The sequence below is a fragment of the Hyla sarda genome, chromosome 4 (genome assembly GCF_029499605.1).
Source record: "Hyla sarda isolate aHylSar1 chromosome 4, aHylSar1.hap1, whole genome shotgun sequence".
Taxonomy (NCBI): Eukaryota; Metazoa; Chordata; class Amphibia; order Anura; family Hylidae; genus Hyla; species Hyla sarda.
The window spans coordinates 86,391,451-86,411,819 of record NC_079192.1 but is presented as its reverse complement, the minus strand read 5'-3'; positions in this window follow the sequence as shown (position 1 = coordinate 86,411,819).

The window sequence follows — 20,369 nt, the reverse complement described above, 5'->3', positions numbered from 1 at the left end:
TTTGATACAAAGTATGCACTGATGGATACTTTTTCATAGCTTTTAAGGGAAAACATTATTAGATTTTTTTTTTTTAAACCGTAGCTATTTGTACCAATTTTGGTGCAGTATTTTTGTTTTAATTTTACAATATGTGAACCCAGCTTAAAACACTACAGTTTTGTCATAATAAAACATGTTTCATCCAATTTTTCTAATTTTTCTCTTCTACGCAACATGGGTCAGTTTCTTCAATCACACACTGAGAGAATACCAAATGGGTGTGTGCAGGCATGATTAATCATTAAAGGGTTTTTCTGACAATAAAACCTATTTTCAGTTGTCTAATAAATTAACATATATTGATAAATAAAGTATTGTACAACTTTTCTGTGGTCTTTCATGCTTTCCTTCTTCTTTTCATTCAAGCTGTCCCTTTTGTTATCTTTCTTAGCCCAGCTTCCTGTCAGGTGTACATCCTGCAATGGACTTCTTGTTCCTGTGTACATTCTAGCCAGGAATTCAGCCCATTTTACCTACCTTCTATGACACCTTTTTGAGTCTCTTGATTATCATCTCTTCCATGTAGTTGGAGGGAGATAATGCTGGCTAAAAAAGTAACAATGTTATATTATAATATTAATTCAGAATTAAACAAATTAGACTACACCTGATATTGAGCAGAGCCCTGTAACACATCCAGATACCTAAAAATTCTCTAGTGTATATTTTATGTTAGACTACAAGATTTGTATCTGTAATCATACATTTGCTTGTACTGATGAGGTCTAAATAAAGATTTTTTCATTACCAAGTGGACAGCCTAGGTCTATTACCAAAAAGGTTTACCACTGTTCTTTAGATTTTTGAATGTTTTGAGAAAATTTTGCCTCCAATTTTGGAGATTGTGGAGTTTTCTGTGTATATCTGGATCTGGGTTGGTATTCTACTTCTAGTGTCTCATATGCAATAGAGTGCCATGATATTTTTTGTCATTGACGAAAGCTAACATTCTTGGCCCTGTTTCTCTGAATGATTAACTGAAAGTAACTGTCTGTGTGTATGAATGAGTGAGTTTCTATGTGAGTTTTATGTGTGTCCTATAGACATCTGGTATTTGTGCCCAGTATGGATCAGTTTTTTTGCCCTATGTGGATGTATTTGCACCATGCATGTTTGTATGCAGTATATCACACTTATTTGGCTACATCTAACAACATTTATTCATTAACTGAATAAATATTTTTTTGTCATGTTGTAACCCAAAAGTAGCAGCAGCCGCCGCCCAGCAACTAATATCGGGGAGCGCAAAGGCCAGCCTGGTATGGGGAGAGCCCTGGTGTACACATTCTAAAGGCAGAAGCTATGGGCCTAGTGATGCCTAGACAGGCAGAAGAACTGGTGGTATTTATCTGAACAAGAGTCAGGAAAATAATCTGGATAGTCTTGAATGCAAGGGATCCTGGTTTAGGACGCCTATGACAGTGAGTGACTGACCAAGCATGGTTGTGCAAAACAGACAGCTGCTTACTTTTGAGACAGCTCAGGCGGCGGTGGACACTTACCATAAGGACAGATTCCTGGCTGAGTTCTACAGACACGGGAACAAATCCGGGCGACTCTTAGCTAATTTGGCGAGGGGACAAAGACTGATGGAGCCGATTAGACCATTGAAAGACGGGCAGGGGATACTGCATAAACATCCCAAGAAAATTGTTGATATTTTTAAACAATTCTATCAGGATCTTTACGCTAAAAGGCACTTAGATGGAGAAGCGGGATTGAAATTCCTAGATGCCATTTCTATGCCATCTTTGTCTGATGAAGACAGGGATATTCTTAATGCCCCGATTACATCTGAAGAGATATTGGGAATTATTAACTCACTAAAAAACAATAAGGCGCCAGGCCCTGATGGATATACAGGGGAATTTTTCAAATTACTAAAAGATAAACTTAGCCCTACCTTACAGACAGTATACACTAATATTCTAGCAACAGGATCCCTCTCACAATCAGGTAACATGGCGCACATTAAGGTATTACATAAACAGGGTAAAGATCCAAACTCTCCAGGGGGCTACCGCCCCATCTCATTGATAAATGTTGATGTCAAAATATTGTCAAAGATGTTCGCAGATAGACTTGCCACCTTGATGCCCCGCCTGATAGGCCCACATCAGATTGGTTTCATAAAGGGTAGGGCGGCGGTATCTAACATCCGAACAGTACTAGCAGTACAGGGAGCGGTCAACTCTGGGTCATATTCCGGCCAGGCCCCGGCTCTCTTGGCCTTAGACGCCGAAAAGGCTTTCGATAACGTTGACTGGGCCTGGCTGGATGTGGTCCTTTCAAGGGCGAATATAGTGGGACCCTTCCGAACGTATTTGTCAGCTCTCTATAGCGCCCCGTTGTCCCGAGTACATATACCGGGATACCTTTCAGCTCCCTTCCCTCTCCATCAGGGGACTAGGCAGGGTTGCCCTTTGTCACCCCTGTTATTTAATTTAGCTTTAGAACCCCTGGCCCAGTACTTCCTGCAGATGTCTGTATATCAGGGTATAAAGGTGGGCACATCTGAAATTAAAATAAGCTGCTTTGCTGACGACACTTTATTGTACTTACAGGATCCCACTGCACAGCTTGGTAATGTCTTTGATGTGCTTTCTTTATTTAGCTCTTTCTCAGGTTACAAGGTCAACATAGATAAATGTCAGCTGTTATATCTGGGTCACCCCTCACCAACACCGTTGTCAGTTCCCTCTGTCCAAATAGCTAAACAATACCTCACTTACTTGGGCATAAAGATAGGGCGTACACCTTTGTCTCTATATAATCTTAATTATCCGCCCTTAATAGCGAAACTAGAGAAAGAACTGGACCGTTGGGTGTCTCTACCTCTATCTTTATCGGGTAGGATCCATCTCATTAAAATGATGTCTTTCCCAAAATTATTGTATCCCCTGCAAACGATTCCTTTACTTTTACGCCGTGTAGATGTTAAACGCATTCACGGCAGCTTCACTAAATTTATATGGGCCGGAAAACGACCTAGAGTGGCATATGACACACTGTGTTTGAGTAGGAGTGATGGAGGGTTGCAGGTACCCAATGTGCGATTCTATAACCTTTCAGCACTTTTACGACATGTGAGAGACTGGGCCCATACTACTTCATATTTTTCTAATACAACTTTTGAGCTACAGCTCTGTGCATTAGGGTCGCTACAAACGCTTTTTCATCTTTCGTATAAAGATTTGCCCCGTGCCATACGTACCAATGTGTTGTTTAGTGACACCCTAGCCACTTGGAAAGCAGTCCGCAAACTCTACGGATTACCGTGGTGTTTATCAAAGTTTTACCAGTTATGGCACACACCGGCTTTGCAGCACTGTGCCAGAAACCCAATTGGTAGATTGTGGAAATCTAAAAACATTCTATCCTTTAAAGATTTTCTAGACGAGGTCAGTGGAATGTTCCTAGGCTGGGAAGATTTCAGAACTAAATATGACTTACCGTCCTCTCACCGGTGGCTGTACAATCAGTTCTGCTCTTATTTTGGTGCCTTGGTACGAGGATATGCGGTGGTGGAAAAACGAAATGACTTTGACAGGCTGATGGGTGCCGGGGCGACACACTATAACCTTTCGTTCATCTACGCAACCATCAGGGATGTAGCGTTAAAGGGAGCGGCGGCAAGGGCACTCATCAAATGGTCAACTCATTTGGATGGCACAGACATACAAGCACATATGAAAGACGGCTTGACTGCGGTGGCTGGGGCTACTCCAAATGCACAGTTGAGAGAAATACACTGGAGGGTAGTACACAAAGCAACATATGCATTTAAGTGGCATGGTGGGACCCCCCTCTCCCCCTTATCTCACCCATTGTCCGAAATGTCAATTTTTCGGAGCAGATCTATGGCACTGTTTGTGGGACTGCCCTCAGGTTGGGGTTTTGTGGGGTGAAGTTCGGGACTTAATACTGCAAATCTGGGGCTGCTCTTTGCCACTATCTCCAGAACTGTATTTGTTCCATTATGTACCTGTCCGGGAGTCAGACCCCCCTGACCGTGGAGGCTTGTCTAAAGGTATTCATCTGTTATTCCTGGTTGTAAAACAATGCCTGCTGCGTCACTGGTTGGTGCCATCGGTACCGCACTTAGACGTTGTTAAGTCTGAGTTCCATTCAGTTTTACATAAAGAAATGCTGTTAGCCATACGTAATTCAGAATTACATGCCAAATCCTTTTTTCAAAAGTGGAGGGCTTACCTTCACTACCTCTCTGACGTTGGGGAACGTTATAGAATAGTGGGTCATTTTAAATCTACCTCTTGGTATAGCTTGGAAAGTTTGAAGAACTCTTTGGGAAACCTTAAATTACCAGACTAAACTGATCCTAAGACCCTCTTTGTGTGAGCTCTTTGAGCTTTGGTAATAGATGTTTCTGTTTCCATTTTTTGCCAAGGGGTACGGAGACAGAAGATGAACGGGCAATGGCGTTTAATAGATTGCTAGAAGTTCTCGCAATATAATGGGCCACTCGGGGTCTTGCATAGTGTCACAGTTTTTTCTTTTTCTTTTTTTCTATTATTCTGACCACACCGCAATGGGAAGGTTATTTGGTTTTCTTTTGTTTAATGTTGTTTTTATTCCATGGTTTATGTGCATTTTTGCACATCTGCCTCTTATTTCTTTCCTATACTGTATGTAAAATACCAGAAGATATGCATGCCTATATCCTATGTCAGAGGTTTTTGTAACAACTATAGATTACCATGTCAGCTAATTTTGCTTGATGTTGGATCCGGTCATCCAGATCTGTATATTGTATATTGCATACTTTTGGAATAAAATGTATTTAAAAAAAAAAAAAAACAGACAGCTGCCAAGATATACTGTATGTTTAAATGAATTATCTTTTTGTTTAGAGACTAAGCCTTCACAGTGATGTTCTAATCTACCTGTGCACTTGTTAATGTTATATCTATTGCCATAACTTCAGTAAAAGTCATTGTATTCCACTGTTGCCTGTTAATTGTTGCCGAAGACCCTTGCACCTTTCATAGATCTTTTTAAAGAACTTCTAGTCTGTTGAAGTGTACCACCAGCCAAAGACAAAAAAAACTTAACTGTGCCAACCAATCCTGATGTGCAGTAACTGTGTTCAATATGTGACTACATACGTACATGCTTCTACCGTCAGTTTCTGTGACAGGAAGTAACAGTCTAAACTGTTGTCAGCCATATTGGCCCTAAGGGATCAAAAGGTAATGGGATCATGTCATAGTCCAACGAGAAGTGGATAGTTGTGTCTTTAGGAAAATCCCATTTATGGATGCCGAATTAACAGTTTCACCACTGTAATACAAGTTCTCTTAGTATTAATAGGCTTTTTAGAGGGAAATGTCATTATTTTTATGTCCTTGCAAAAACTAAGGTCATAATAATGCACAATAAGAATCTCACACTGACTTCTTACCAGAAACCATATTAGAAGATTTTTTTCTTTTTATCATATCATTTAGCATAATAGGACATAATGATTACACTTTTTAGGGCATGTCACACCTTACGGAAAAAATTGGCCGGTACATTTTTCAAGAATTCCGCGATTTTGTTGCTAAAGCTCCTTGTTTTATTCTTTTCCATCCATGCCTGCCTGTTCCTATATATATTTATGTTGTTATTATTTAAGGGCAGCTCCATCAAGTAAAATGGATCGTCTTGTTTTTTTTTTTAAGACAGTTCAAGGTCTCTTTGTTTGCAGGCCTCGGGAACATCCATCACCTAGTTTAATTCAGTAATATCATCACTGTCAGAGCACATTCCGCGGCTGGGAGCTATTGGTCATCCCAGCCTGACATAAACTCAATATATACTCTATAACCCTTGACAGCCGCTAGCAGATTAGCCGGGAATGAACGATTGCACAGCCAACACCTGCTGAACCAAATCAGCGCATTGACGGATTGTCCTATTCTAAGGCCTGACCACAAGTGAGATCAGTGGAAGAATGATTTCATACTTTGCCAGAAGAATTAGGGGTTCTGGATGCATGTGGTGTAAAAGCCTGCTGGGTTGTGATTTTCCTCCTCACTGACATAATGATAAAACTGTGTTTTTTTGGTGATTATGGATTTGCAACGAAGAAGGTGAAAAGTTTCCAAAATGAGAGCTATTACTCAGATTGCTTAATATAAAAGAAGGAAAATGTTACTCTTTGAAGAAAGCAATAAAGGCAACCTCTGCATGCATGTGCTTACTATATTATACATATAGGTTTTTGGAGTCTTTAGTTGAACTCATGTATCAAAACTATAATAGCAAAGACACACAAGCTGAGAATAAAACTCAACAGATTTGGCCGGCCGAATTTTTTCTAATGCCATGAGAATAACATAGGCATCAAATATGCACTCTGGGATTTTTTGTTTTGTTTTGTTTATATAGTGCACCGTAGGGTAGTACGACGATTTTGCCCCAATTTGGGGAAAATCATCGCAGAAATGCAGAAAAAAAACTGCAGACATGCCAAAGCAGCCTCAGAGAAGGTGTATAACTGCAATATATCCTGATCCCATAGAGATAGCAGCAGGATACAGATAGAGTGGTGGGAAGGGGAAGGGTCTGTGAGCTTCTAGGAAGAATCTTGTAGGTGATGATGTCATCCTGTAGTTCACAGGAAGAAAGCTAACCCAGGAAAGACCAATTCCTCCATTTCCTTCCACATTAAGCACTGTGATTTTCACTGTTGTTCACATGACCCAGTTACAGTAATAAAGTGCATGGATGCAGCTGTGCTTCAATAAAAAGGATGGTGAGTGTGCATGATATAGGCAAAAAACAAGCAAACCTGGAGTATTTATTTACCTTTATGCTTAAAGTTGCTCATACACATTAGATGGGAGTTGGCCAAATTCAGTGAGTATTACAGAACTGACCTACTGTCTAATGTGTATAGGGGTTGTTCTGACTCAATGCCATATCTTTTTTTTTTTTCCTTAGGCATATGACACTGTCAGAGTAGCTTGGCTCTGTTTTTTTTTTTTTAATCTTTTCTCCCCACTAAAATAGACATGCACGCTAGGCCAAGCTGAGGGGATCACTGTCTATTAACTGTCTAAGTGCATGGGCAACCTCACATAATGGGCCTCATTTACTAAGAGTGTCGGGTTTTTACTAGTTGTTTCAGACTTGCAGAATTCCTCTGTATTTATTATGGGGAAAAGTTGGGAACATTTTCTGACCAGCTTTTTTTCTAGGTGGAAATTTCCAGCCATTTATCAACAGGATTTTCTTTGATTTCAATAGTAAATAGGTTGGGTTGTGAAACCCTTTTTGTGCAGACCAACAACAGCCCACACCCCTTTTCAGCTTTTCACAGTGCAATGTCGGGTTTTTTGGATTTTTCTGGTGCACACTCTCGCAGACTGGTGCAGACATAACCAGACAATACCCCAAAATAACCAGACAACAACTGGTCAATTTTAGCTTAGTAAATGAGAGCCAATACCTTGTTACATTACATTGGAGGTCATTAACCAACTTGATTTAATATCCATTTTGTTTTTTTATCTTGTTTTTATTTATTTTTCAACAGTAACAAGATTCAAAAAGGTGCAGGCACTAAATCCTTTGCAGGCCTAGTGTGGGGTCTCATTAGAACGCACGCACCTTAGGTTGGTTTGGTTGGGATTGGTTGGGGTAAGGGTTAGAAAGTTGGAAGTGTTTTGGGTATTAATTTTGGGTAGTATAAGTATAATGTACTGCTGTTTGTTTATATGGTAGTTAAAAATACATAAAAGAATTAGAAAACAAATGCACCTTAAACAAAATCATCAAGAAGAGAACCGTATAGAAGCTGTGTGCAGGTGTGCAGCTCACCTCCGTGTCCCTTAGTGCACGGACTAGTGCGGACTGCACCAATGCACAAGCCAAAAACAATGTCCAGCGCTATTACTGTTAAAACATTGCTATTTATTTCCTAATACACCACAGGTACAAAGACGTAGTAGACACAGGTGGCGCGTTTTGGCTCATCAAAGAGCCTTAGTCATACAAGGTACAAGAGATAGGAATGAATCCTTTTATAGGGCGGTGCAAAATGATCCTGTTCCTCCCAGGTTTCAGCTTTTACAATTCATTATATCCACAACAGGCACATCAATAGTTAAAACGAAAATTACATGTAAGGAAGCGCATAGTCCTCAAAGATACTAATATAAATGTTAAAGTTGGACATGTATATATAAAATGTAAAACCATCAAATGCCTGTATCTACTAAGGACAAAACGCATGTAATGTCGCAAGATGTGAACAAGTTTCTAAAACATTTTAGACATAGGGAGCATTGAGTGTGGAAGATATACAATACAATAGTGTTCCACCGTGTCAAGGCAATATTGAACATCCACACTGGGTGCCAGTATGTCGGATTAGCTTGTGAGGGGATGTTACATAGACACATGAGTAAGAAGAAAGAAAAAAATACGATTCTCCAGTTTAAGAATCCAATAGACCTCTCGGTCCAGTAATTTTTGTTTCATGTTGCCCCCTCTGACTGGGGTTGTGATCCTTCCAATCCCTGTAACATGACGGATGCAGTACTACCTGCATGCCTCTCAGCGCACTGTTGGGACACCATTGATGTGTGGCATGAGTTGAAGTGTAGTATGTCGGATAGATGTTTCCTCACATCAAACTTTTAATGGATTCGATGTGCATCCGACATACTGAAGTTCCCACTCACAACACGTAAAAACATAAAGCACATAAGATGTGTTGCCGTTTATGTATTGTTTAATTTTGTGAATATCTCCATTGGAAGAGGACTTTACAGTAGAAGAATTCCACATGACATTGCAGCATATACATTTTGTATGTCCACATTTAACCCCTTCCCGACCTATGACATACCTGTACGTCATGGGTGGCAAGGTGTTCCCGACCCATGACATAGAGGTACGTCATGAACATTTTTGCCGCTACTCGCGGCATCCCGCAGCGCCCGGTAAGATGGTGGCTATCACTGAGCCACCCATCACTAGCCAGCCATCTTACCATGCGACCACGGGGGGTTTCATTCCCCCCCCCCCCCCCCCAGCGATCGCTGCTATCAGCTGGTCAAATCTGACTAGCTGATAGCAGCGTTTCGCTATCAGAATACTTAGCAGCGCGGTGTGTGAGTCCGGATCACAGGGATCGGGACACACACCGCTCTGCTAAGTGTCCCTGACCCGTCCCCCGGCATCACTTACCCGTCCGAGCGGTGTCCCGAGCGGTCCCGGCGCGAGCGACGTCCTCCATGCGGTCCCGGCAGCGCTGCGTCCCGGCGGTGAGTTTCCGGCAGCCTCTGGCTGCCTCTGGGAGTTTCAAAACTGCAACTCCCAGCATGCCCAGACAGCCTTTGGCTTTCTGGGCATGCTGGGAGTTGTAGTTTTGCAACATCTGGAGGTCCTCAGTTTGGAGACCACTGTATAATGGTCTCCAATCTGTGCTCTTCCAGATGTTGCAAAGCTACAAATCTCAGCATGCTCAGTCTGTCCAGGCATGCTGGGAGTTGTAGTTCTCTAACATCTGGAAGAGCACAGATTGGAGACCATTATACAGTGGTCTCCAAACTGTGGACCTCCAGATGTTGCAAAACTACAACTCCCAGCATGCCCAGACTGCCCAAGCATGCTGGAAGTTGTAGTTCGGCAACATCTGATCCTTCAGATATTGCCGAACTACAACTTCCAGCATGCCTGGGCAGTCTGGGCATGCTGGGAGTTGTAGTTTTGCAACAACTGGAGGCACACTAGTTGGGAAACATTGTCCGTTTCCTACCTCAGTGCCTCCAGCTGTTGCAATTGTTGCAAAACTATAACTCCCAGCATGCACTGACAGACTATGCATGCTGGGAGTTGTAGTTTTGCAACAGCTGGAGGCACACTGGTTTGGAAACACTAAGTTTGGTTGCAAAACACTTGAAAGTTTATTACTTAACTTAGTGTTTCCAAACCAGTGTTCCTCCAGCTGTTGCAAAACTACAACTCCCAGCATGCACGGACAGCCAAAGGGCATGCTCGGAGTTTGCAACAGCTGGATGTTTGCCCCCTCCCCCCAATGTGAATGTACAGGGTACACTCACATGGGCGGAGGTTTACAGTGAGTGCTGCAAGTTTGAGATGGCGCAAATTTTGCGCTGCAGCTGAAACTTCCAGCGGCAAACTTGCTGTGAACCTCTGCCCATGTGACTGTACCCTAAAAACACTACACTACACTGACACTAACCTAAAATAAAAAGTAAAAAACACTACATATACACATACCCCTACACAGCCCCCCTCCCCTCCCCAATAAAAATGAAAAATGTCTGGTACGCTACTGTTTCCAAAATGGAGCCTCCAGCTGTTGCAAAATAATAACTCCCAGTATTGCCGGACAGTCATTGACTGTCCAGGCATGCTGGGAGTTTTGCAACAGCTGGAGGCACCCAGTTTGGAAAATAGGCATCATTGGCATAGAATACCCCTATGTCCACCCCTATGAAAATCCCTAATTCAGGCCTCAAATGCGCATGGCGCTCTCTCACTTTGGAGCCCTGTCGTATTTCAGGGCAACAGTTTTGGGACACATATGGGGTATTGCCGTACTCGGGAGAAATTGCCTTACAAATTTTGGGGGGCTTTTTCTTCTTTAACCCCTTATGAAAAGGTGAAGTTGGGGTCTACACCAGCATGTTAGTGTAAAAAAATAAATTTTTTACACTGACATGCTGGTGTTGCCCTATACTTTTCATTTTCACAAGAGGTAAAAGGGAAAAAAGACCCTCTAAATTTGTAATGCAATTTCTCCCGAGTACGGAGATACCCCATATGTGGGCGCAAAGTGCTCTGGGGGCGCACAACAAGGCCCAGAAGGGAGAGTGCACCATGTACATTTGAGGCGATTTGCACAGGGGTGGCTGATTGTTACAGCAGTTCTGACAAACGTAAAACAATAAATATCCATATGTGACCCCATTTTGGAAACTACACCCCTCACGGAATGTAATAAGGGGTGCAGTGAGCATTTACACCCCACTGGTGTATGACAGATTTTTGGAACAGTGGTCTGTGAAAATGAAAAATAACATTTTTGATTTGCACAGTCCACTGTTTCAAATATCTGTCAAACGCCAGTGGGGTGTAAATGCTCACTGCACCCCTTATTAAATTCCATGAGGGGTGTAGTTTCCAAAATGGGGTCACATGTGGGGGGTCCACTGTTCTGGCACCATAGGGGCTTCCTAAATGGGACATGCTCCCCAAAAACCCTTTCAGAAAAACTCACTCTCCAAAATCCCATTGTCGCTCCTTCCCTTCTGAGCCCTCTACTGCGCCCGCCGAACACTTTACATACGCATATGAGGTATTTCCTTACTCGAGAGAAATTGGGTTACAAATTTTAGGGTGATTTCTCTCCTTTTACCCCTTGTAAAAATTCAAAAATTGGGTCTACAAGAAAATGCGAGTGTAAAAAATGAAGATTTAGAATTTTCTCCTTCACTTTTCTGCTATTCCTGTGAAACACCTAAAGGGTTAAAACACTTACTGAATGTCATTTTGAATACTTTGGGGGGTGCAGTTTTTATAATGGGGTCATTTATGGGGTATTTCTAATATGTAGACCCTTAAAATCCACTTCCAACCTGAACTGAGCCCTGAAAAATTACGATTTTGAAAATCTTGAGAAAAATTGGAAAATTGCTGCGGAACTTTGAAGCCCTCTGGTGTCTTCCAAAAGTAAAAACTTGTCAATTTTTTTATGCAAACACAAAGTAGACATATTGTATATGTGAATCAATATGTAATTTATTTGGAATATCCATTTTCCTTTCAAGCAGAGACTTTCAAAGTTAAAAAAATGCTAAATTTTCAAAATTTTCATGACATTTTTAGATTTTTTTTTACCAAGAAAGGATGCAAATATCAGTGAAATTTTACCAATAACATAAAGTAGAATATGTCACAAAAAAACAATCTCGGAATCAGAATGATAAGTAAAAGCATTCCAGAGTTATTAATGTTTAAAGTGACAGTGGTCAGATTTTCAAAAAATGCCCAGGTCCTGAAGGTGAAAATGGGCTGGGTCATGAAGGGGTTAAATGATCCCAGATGTTTTATCCAAGTTGGTTTATTTTTATATTTACCGTATTTTCCGCCCTATAGGACGCACCGGCGTATAAGACGCACCCAATTTATAGGTGCAAAATCTAAAAAAAAAATAAAGATTTTGAACCCAATAGTGGTCTTCAACCTGCGGACCTCCAGATGTTGCAAAACTACAACTCCCAGCATGCCCGGACAGCCGTTGGCTGTCCGGGCATGCTCGGAGTTGTAGTTTTGCAACATCTGGAGGTCCGCAGATTGAAGACCACTGCATAGGAGGTAATACTCACGTGTCCCCGCCGCTCCGGACCCGTCACCGCTGCTCTGGATGTCGCTCCATTGCTGTCGCCGTGTCCCCGTCGCTCCGGAACGTCTCTGCTGCCGGCTGGGTATCCTTGCTCTCCGTCGCCGCCATCACGTCGTTACGCATGCCGACGCACGTACGCGACGACGTGATGATGAGGAAGAAGAGCGCCGGCCATACAGGGGATCCCTGAACGGAGAAAACACCGAGGAGGCAGGTAAGGTCCCTCCCGGTGTCCTGTAAGCACTAACCCGACTATTCAGTCGGGCTGTTCGGGACCGCCGTGGTGAAATTGCGGCGGTCCCGAACAGCCAGGTTATTGTCACTTGTAATACAAGTGGATTAATTTACCAATGATCTGTCCATGTCGAATGAGATATATCGGGAAGACTTTTCGCCCTTTCAAAAAACGTATCTTGGAACACATTGGTGATGTGAAACATAAAAGAGACACGTCATTGGCCCGTCACATCAACACTAATCATGGTGGTTGCTATAGTCAATTGAAATTTGTAGGATTGGAAAAAGTTCGACCCTCGCCTAGGGGGGGCGATTTTGACAGACTATTATTGCAGAAAGAAAGTAGGTGGATATTTGAAATGGGCACAATGGCCCCGAGAGGACTAAATGATCAATTAAGCTTTGCGCCTTTTCTCTAAGATCCGTGGGGATTGGGGGATGGTCCCTTTCGGGTGACTGATAGGTAGATAGAGGAGATCCTAGTGGATCTAACAGCTAGTGTCACCCCACATTTAGGGTTTACCCAGGCCAAGTAGGAGGTTCGAGAGCGGGGCCACCCTTATTAGGGCGATAACACCGCCTAGGTGTGAGGGTTACAGACAGGATAGGGGTAACATAGGTTCCCTAGGCCCCGTTACTTTATCCCTCCCTTTACAACCAGGGCCACCCCAGGGATCGCCCATATCTCCAAGGATTTTTATTTTTATTTTTATTTTATTTTATTTTATTATATTTTAATTTATAATATAATAAATCATCTATTCATACATATAGGTCTCTCTCTATTTATAGATCAACTCTATGATGGGGTGTCGAGGTGGCCCTCTCTTGTTGGTTTATCTTTAGGAGATTCTAATAATATTGATAATCCTGTTTTCATCCATTGGAGTTTCAGATTTGAGCCCTTGTAGATGAAAACAGGAGACTTAAAGTATATTAAAGACATTTCATTTTGTATTTGGACACTCTCATATTTAAGTGGTGGCAAACGTAGTGGTGAACATGCGGCAATGCGGTCCCTAAGAATGAGGGACCTAGTGCCTGTCTAAATAAACATTGGGCACCTTGACTCTGTCGTGTGTTTACTCGCTATGAATTTGCTCCACAATTAATTTTTGTTAAATGATATAATCTTTGCATGGGACTGGACTCTTATGGTCCTTTGTCCCATGCATACTATAATATTTCTACATTATCTACTTGTACCTCCTTACTATACCAGTCATCAATGAGTTAATATAACTAAGAACTTAGCCAGGAATCACCTTTGTTACAACCTGGCTCCACACTAAAGCGTGACGTCCGTGACTTGAACCCGCCCCCTATGGGCGTCAGAGTAGGGCGGAGATAGGTGACGTCACACCAGGTTGCCAGGATATGACGCCAGACGCCGACAGACCCGGAAGGTGAGCGCACAGAAGCCGGTTAGACTTATTCCGGCTCCCCGCCACTGCGGGTTGCGCACGCCCCGGGATCCTGTGATCGGCAATACGTTCAGCAAACCGTGAGTAGCTGACTAGTTGCCTTATAGCTAGCCTCCTCTTTCTTTGCAGGTACAACGGAGCTTTTCTATTTACAGGATTGCATTGTGTTTAATTCACAGGTGTCTGCAACAACGGAGAGTATTGTGAGTGTGAAACTCCCAGCAAAAATCTTTTTGTTTAAAAGAATTTACAGCACTGTATTGTGAGCTGGGGCTTACCCCATTGTCGCTTTTTCTCCTAGGCAATACCTGCATATCTCCACTGGACTGCTGGCTATGATCACACCCGAGGGATGGCATGTAGAACTATTATGCCATTCATCCATCATTTAAACAATGCTATCTCTATGAGCATATGACATCTCTTGTTTTATATGATACTCAGCTTCATTTATGTGGTATCTGTATATTTAAAGTTTCTCCTGAGGACGCTCCGAATGGGAGTAGAAACGCGTTGAGAACAAATGATATAAAGAACAATTGATACAGTTCTGAGATATTTTTGTGATATCTGATGAGAATATATGACATCTATATGATATATTTATGAGACATTTGATAAATTCATCGGATGGGTGGTGATCCATACGGATCCTGTGTCGCATTTTTTAGTATTGGTGATGGAATCACATTCTTGGGTGTTTTTTATTAGAAACATTAAAAGTTATGTTTTATATAGCACTTCCCCTTAAACCGTAGATTTGTTTATCAGGTTTATTATTTGATACTTTTTGATACTGGGAGTTTATTGGACCCCTTGTAGGTCTTGTTTGAACAATTATTCTACATATGCATCTATTGTCACTTTCCCTTCAGATGCGGCGGTCAGCTCTGATCACCACGTCTGAAGGGTTAATACAGGGTATCACCGCGATCAGTGATGTCCTGTATTAGCCGCGGGTCCCGGCCGTTGATGGCCGCAGGGACCGCCGCGATAGGGGTGTATTCGCCGTATAAGACGCACCGAATTTTTCCTCCCAGTTTTGGGGAAGAAAAAGTGCATCTTATACGGCGAAAAATATGGTATTTGCTTGCTCCGAAAAAAGACATGGTGAAATTCTCTGGCCGATAGTCGGGGCATTCTTAGATATACATTTGTATCCATATATGAATACATTCTTAAATGCCAGATCGCTTATAATCAATGGCATATATTTATGCAATATGCCGCAAATGTCGTTGAACTCGTTGCTGTATTGAGTGGAAAAGATAATAGGTGTTGGTTTAGACCATTTATTTTTTAGCAAGGGAAGTTTTTGTGGAACTAATTAATGTGTTGCGTTTCTTGCGAGACGCAATTTCCTTTCCTCTATCAATATCCCATCTAGGGTAACCCCGTGCCCGCAAACGCTGCCCAATCTGGTCTGCTTCTCTTTCAAAGTCGGAGTCCGCAGAGCAATTTCTGCGGGCCCTGATCATTTCTCCTATTGATCAATTCCTGGTTATGTGTGCAGGGTGACATGAGGAGGCATGGAGGATCAAATTCTCCGCAATGCTTTTTATATTTGTGGGTGTGATAACCAGTTTATTTTCAGAGTCACCCTGCAGACACAAATCCAGGAAAGTGACTGTCCTGGCTTCTTGGGATACTGTGAATTTTAGATTACATATATTGTCATTTAGGTATTAGTAAACTCTGGTATGGTCGCTACCTCCGACCCCCACATAAACAGGAGGTCGTCTATGTATATGTTGGCAAGAGAGGAGGAGAACTTCGCCCCCATCGAAGCTCCAGTAATTTGAAGAAAAAACTGCTGGTTGAACATAAAAAATTTTGATGGAGCAAAAAGTCTACGACCTGAAGAATGTATTCCTGTAAATTATTGGAATAGTTAGAATAGACCCCAAGAAACCAGGACAGTGCACTCAAAGCCAGAGGATGTGGGATTACTGAATAAAGGGATGTGACATCAGCAGTCATCCAGGTAAGTCCATCTTGCCAGACAATATCACCCATCATTTGCAAAATGTGTCCGATGTCTTTAATGTAGCCTGGCATCTGGAAATGAGTGGCTGCAGTGTTGCATCCACCCATGAGCACATTCGCTCATTAAGTGACGGGATGCCTGATACTATCGGTCTCATAGGAGGGGGGAAGAGAAGAGAAGAAGAGAACAGTGCATGTAAAATACAATTAAATGGTATTGCTCATTAAAACAAATTTTTGCTATTGCCCCCCTTAAGATGAATAAAAAAGATTTCTAATATATTTTGGTTAAAACAAATTAAGTTTTCTATGTTTTATTTGTGCTTAAAAAAGCTCAAGAGCACATTTTCCCCCATCTTATACACAGACTTTGGACCAAAGTCCAAACACAGGAAGTGCAGTTTGGAGTGCTGAGGGGGGGGGGGTGTGTCCAACCAACAGCATATGGCAGTTAAGTGTGAGAGGAGCTATGATTGGATGAGGCTGGACACACCCCCCTCAGAACTCTAGGCTGCACTTCCTGTGTTTGGACCTCAGTCCTAAGTCTGTGTATAAGATGGGGGAAAATGTGCTCTTGAGCTTTTTTACACAAATAAAATATAGAAAACTTCTTTTTTTTTTAAGCAAAGTATATTAGAAATATTTTTTATTTACTATAAGGAGTGCAATAGGAAAAATGTATTTTAATGAGAGTTACCCTGTAAAGAGTCTTCCGATTATTTATTACAAAAATGTTTTTTTTGGGGGGGGGAAATGCATAAAAGGGGATCTACTGCTGCCACTTGCCAGGTACAGAGTGGGCTCGGCTCCTAACCCCACTCTATACTCATCCGATCCCCAGCTGCCATACATGTACTGAACTTGGGTGTAAATGGGCTAAAGGGAGAGTCAGCGTTAAGGTGACGAGGGTACCCCTATAAATACGCCAGAGTAGCTACCTATAGATGGATTTAGAGAGACCATCTTCATTCTTCTGAGTACCTGGATGAATCCCACACAAACATGGGGAGAACATAAGTGTTGTCTTTGACTGGATTTAAGTTCAGGCCCTTAACACCGTAAGGAAACAGCTCTATCCACTATTTAACTAGCATCTAATCTCATAGGACTGAATAGTTCATGTGCTATCTTTCTTTATGCTCAACTGGGTTTGATTTTAAGGCCTGACTATGGAGGAGAGGAGTCAGTGCACTCCTTATCCCCCCCACACTAGACTGCAAATGACTAAACTGGTTTTAAAGGGGTACTCCGGTGGAGAATTTTTTTTTTATCAACTGGTGCCAGAAAGTTACAGATTTGTAAATTAATTCCAAAAAATCTTTATCCTTCCAGTACTTATTAGCGGCTGTATATTACAGAGAAAGTTCTTTTGTTTTTGGATATCTTTTTTTTTCTATCCACAGTGCTCTCTGCTGACACTTCTGTCCGCATCAGGAACTGTTAAGAACAGGAGCAAATCCCCATAGAAAACCTCTCCTGCTCTGGACAGTTCCTGATACAGACAGAGGTGTCAGCAGAGAGCACTGTGGACAGAAAAAAAAAAAGAAATCCACAAACAAAAGAACTTTCTCTGTAATATACAGCCAATAATAAGTACTGGAAGGATAAAGTTTTTTTTTTTCAATATAAGTAATTTCCAAATCTGTTTAACTCTCTGGCACCAGTTGATTTTAAAAAAATGTTTTCCACCAGAGAACCCCATTAATCAGATTCTTGCATTCTTTCCCAGTGTTTCCCAACCAGGGGGCCTCCATCTGTTGTAAAACTAAATGCTCAGCATGCCCGAACTGTCAAATGCTGTCCAGCCATGCAGGCAATTGTAGTTTAGCAACAGCTGAAGGCACCCGGGTTGGGAAACACTGCTATAGCCAAAGAGAGACTGGACAAGGAAAGCTCCACAACACACTCTAAACAAATCTACTATATTAAGTATATGAGTGCTGCTGCAACCTTCTTTTTCGGATACTTTGTATTTGCCACAGCAGCGTGCACCTGTGTATTAGGTAGTTGTGCTGGCTATTTTTCATTTTTTCATTTTTTTTCTTCTTTTTTTTTCTGTGCAAGTTAGGGGGAGTGGCACCCTTTTTAGCTGTGCCCCCCGCCCTGTTCACAGGAGTTTTTTTTACATTGATAGTGGATCCTGCAAGTCACCCAGTCAGAGAACATATGCCCAGCAGAGGTGAGTGGAATGAGCGTGTTAGGGTAACATCAAATTGAAGCCACCTCTGTGTGGTGGATAGGGGACACGTTTTAATTAAAAACTGCACTAAGAGTCTCAGTTTTTTTGACCATGAGTGCTGCTGCAAACTTCTTTTTCATATTAAAGGGGTACTCCACTGGATTTTTTTTTTACAACTGGCGCCAGAAAGTTAAACAGATTTGTAAATTCCTTCTATTTAAGAATCTTAATACTTCCAGTACTTATCAGTTGCTGTATGCTCCACAGAAAGTTAGTTTATTTTTGAATTTCCTTTCTGTCTGACCACAGTGCTCTCTGCTGACACCTCTGTCCCTTTTAGGAACTGTCCAAAGTAGGAGAAAATCTCCATAGAAAACCTCTCCTGCTCTGGACAGTTCCTGACATGGGCAGAGGTGTCAGCAGAGAGCACTGTGGTCAGAAAGAAAAGAAATTCAAAAAGAACTTCCTCTGTAGTAAACAGCAGCTGATAAGTACTGGAAAGGTTAAGATTTTTATTTATAGAAGTAATTTACAAATCTATTTAACTTTCTGGAACCAGTTCATTTAAAAGAAAATGTTTTCCAGTGGAGTACCCCTTTAAGTATATGTAGCAGTGTTTTGGTATGGGCTTTTCTCACATGCACCTACAAGTTCTGACCCTAGATGTCAACAAAGAGGAAAGTTGAAAGTAGAAGGTTCACATGTCTGACATAAGGCAACATGCATTGGCAATAACAGTGTAAAATAAATGTTATAAAAAAAACAGTAATAGCATTGCAACCATATAACAACCAATACATCTGGAAACAGAATCTGTATTGGTATACTGTATATAGACCTTTCAAAGAAGCAGGAAAATAATTGGCAACTCACCGCAACCAGGCCGGAGGAAGCACAATCACCGTGCGAAACGGAGCTTGGTCGCTATCCTGTGTCCCCCTCTACCCTCTTCCCATGTAACATATTTGTGAGTATGAAATAAATGAAGATTTATACGGCTGGTTGCGGTGAGTTGCCGATTATTTTCCTGCTTCTTTGAAACGTCTTCATGCACTATTGCCATTTCATCATTGTCCTACACTCAAATGGGGAAATAGTGCCGTCCTGGCTATCTACGAACTGTGTCATACTGTATATAGAACCTATACAGTATGATGTCATCACATGTGAAGAATGCCATAATATCTAGTGGAGTAGAGGGTGCCAGGTGTCAGATCAAATACATGTGCAATAAGGGAAAGTATGAACCTTCTGCATAACTTGATGCTTTTGAATCCTTATATGGAAGTCCCTTTTGTCCTAATACTGACAGTAATTAAAGGGGAACTTGTTCCCTATCCACAGCATAGGTGATAAGCACCATATCTGATCGTGGGGGGGTCCGAGCACTGAGACCCCTCACTATCTCCTGTCTGGTGCTTAGGCTCTCCCCATGCACAGAGCAACTACCACTCTGTGCACTGAGCTATGACAGCCGAAGATACAGCGCTCGGGCAGAAGATCTCAAGGGGTCCTAGCAGTCAGACCCCCATGATCAGCCACTTATCCCCTATCTGGTGGATAGGGGATAAGTTGTTAAGTACCAGAGTTCCTCTTTAAAGGAATGTAAGAATAACTGCTCATTGCTTGTCATTTTGATTTTCCTTGTTTCCTTTTAGGATTGCAATGTATTTCATCCGAATATATATATAAAAAAAAAAAAAAAAAAGAAATCCTAGTAGCATTTACTAATTTTCAAAGGTACTTCTTTATTATAGATCTAGAAGTGTGAACTGTTTGGGAGGACACCCAACCTTCCTTCAGCCAACAGCCAACCATGTACACATTCTCAAAACCAGTTTGCAGGACCAGTCACTGGATTCCATGAAGCCAGTGTTGCCAGTGTGAAGATGGAATACATGGTTGAGATTCAGTTAAAGAAAATGTAGCATTAAAACTTGACATAAAATGTAGTAAAATAGTAAACACTTGGCACATTCAGAAAGTTAAATTAACCAAGTTATCCTATAGTCCAATAAAAATAATAATAATAAAAGAGCCTTCTCCATTTTTATTTAAAGCACTTACATCTTTACGCCATACAAATTCCAGACAATTGAGAAATTCCAGATAAAAC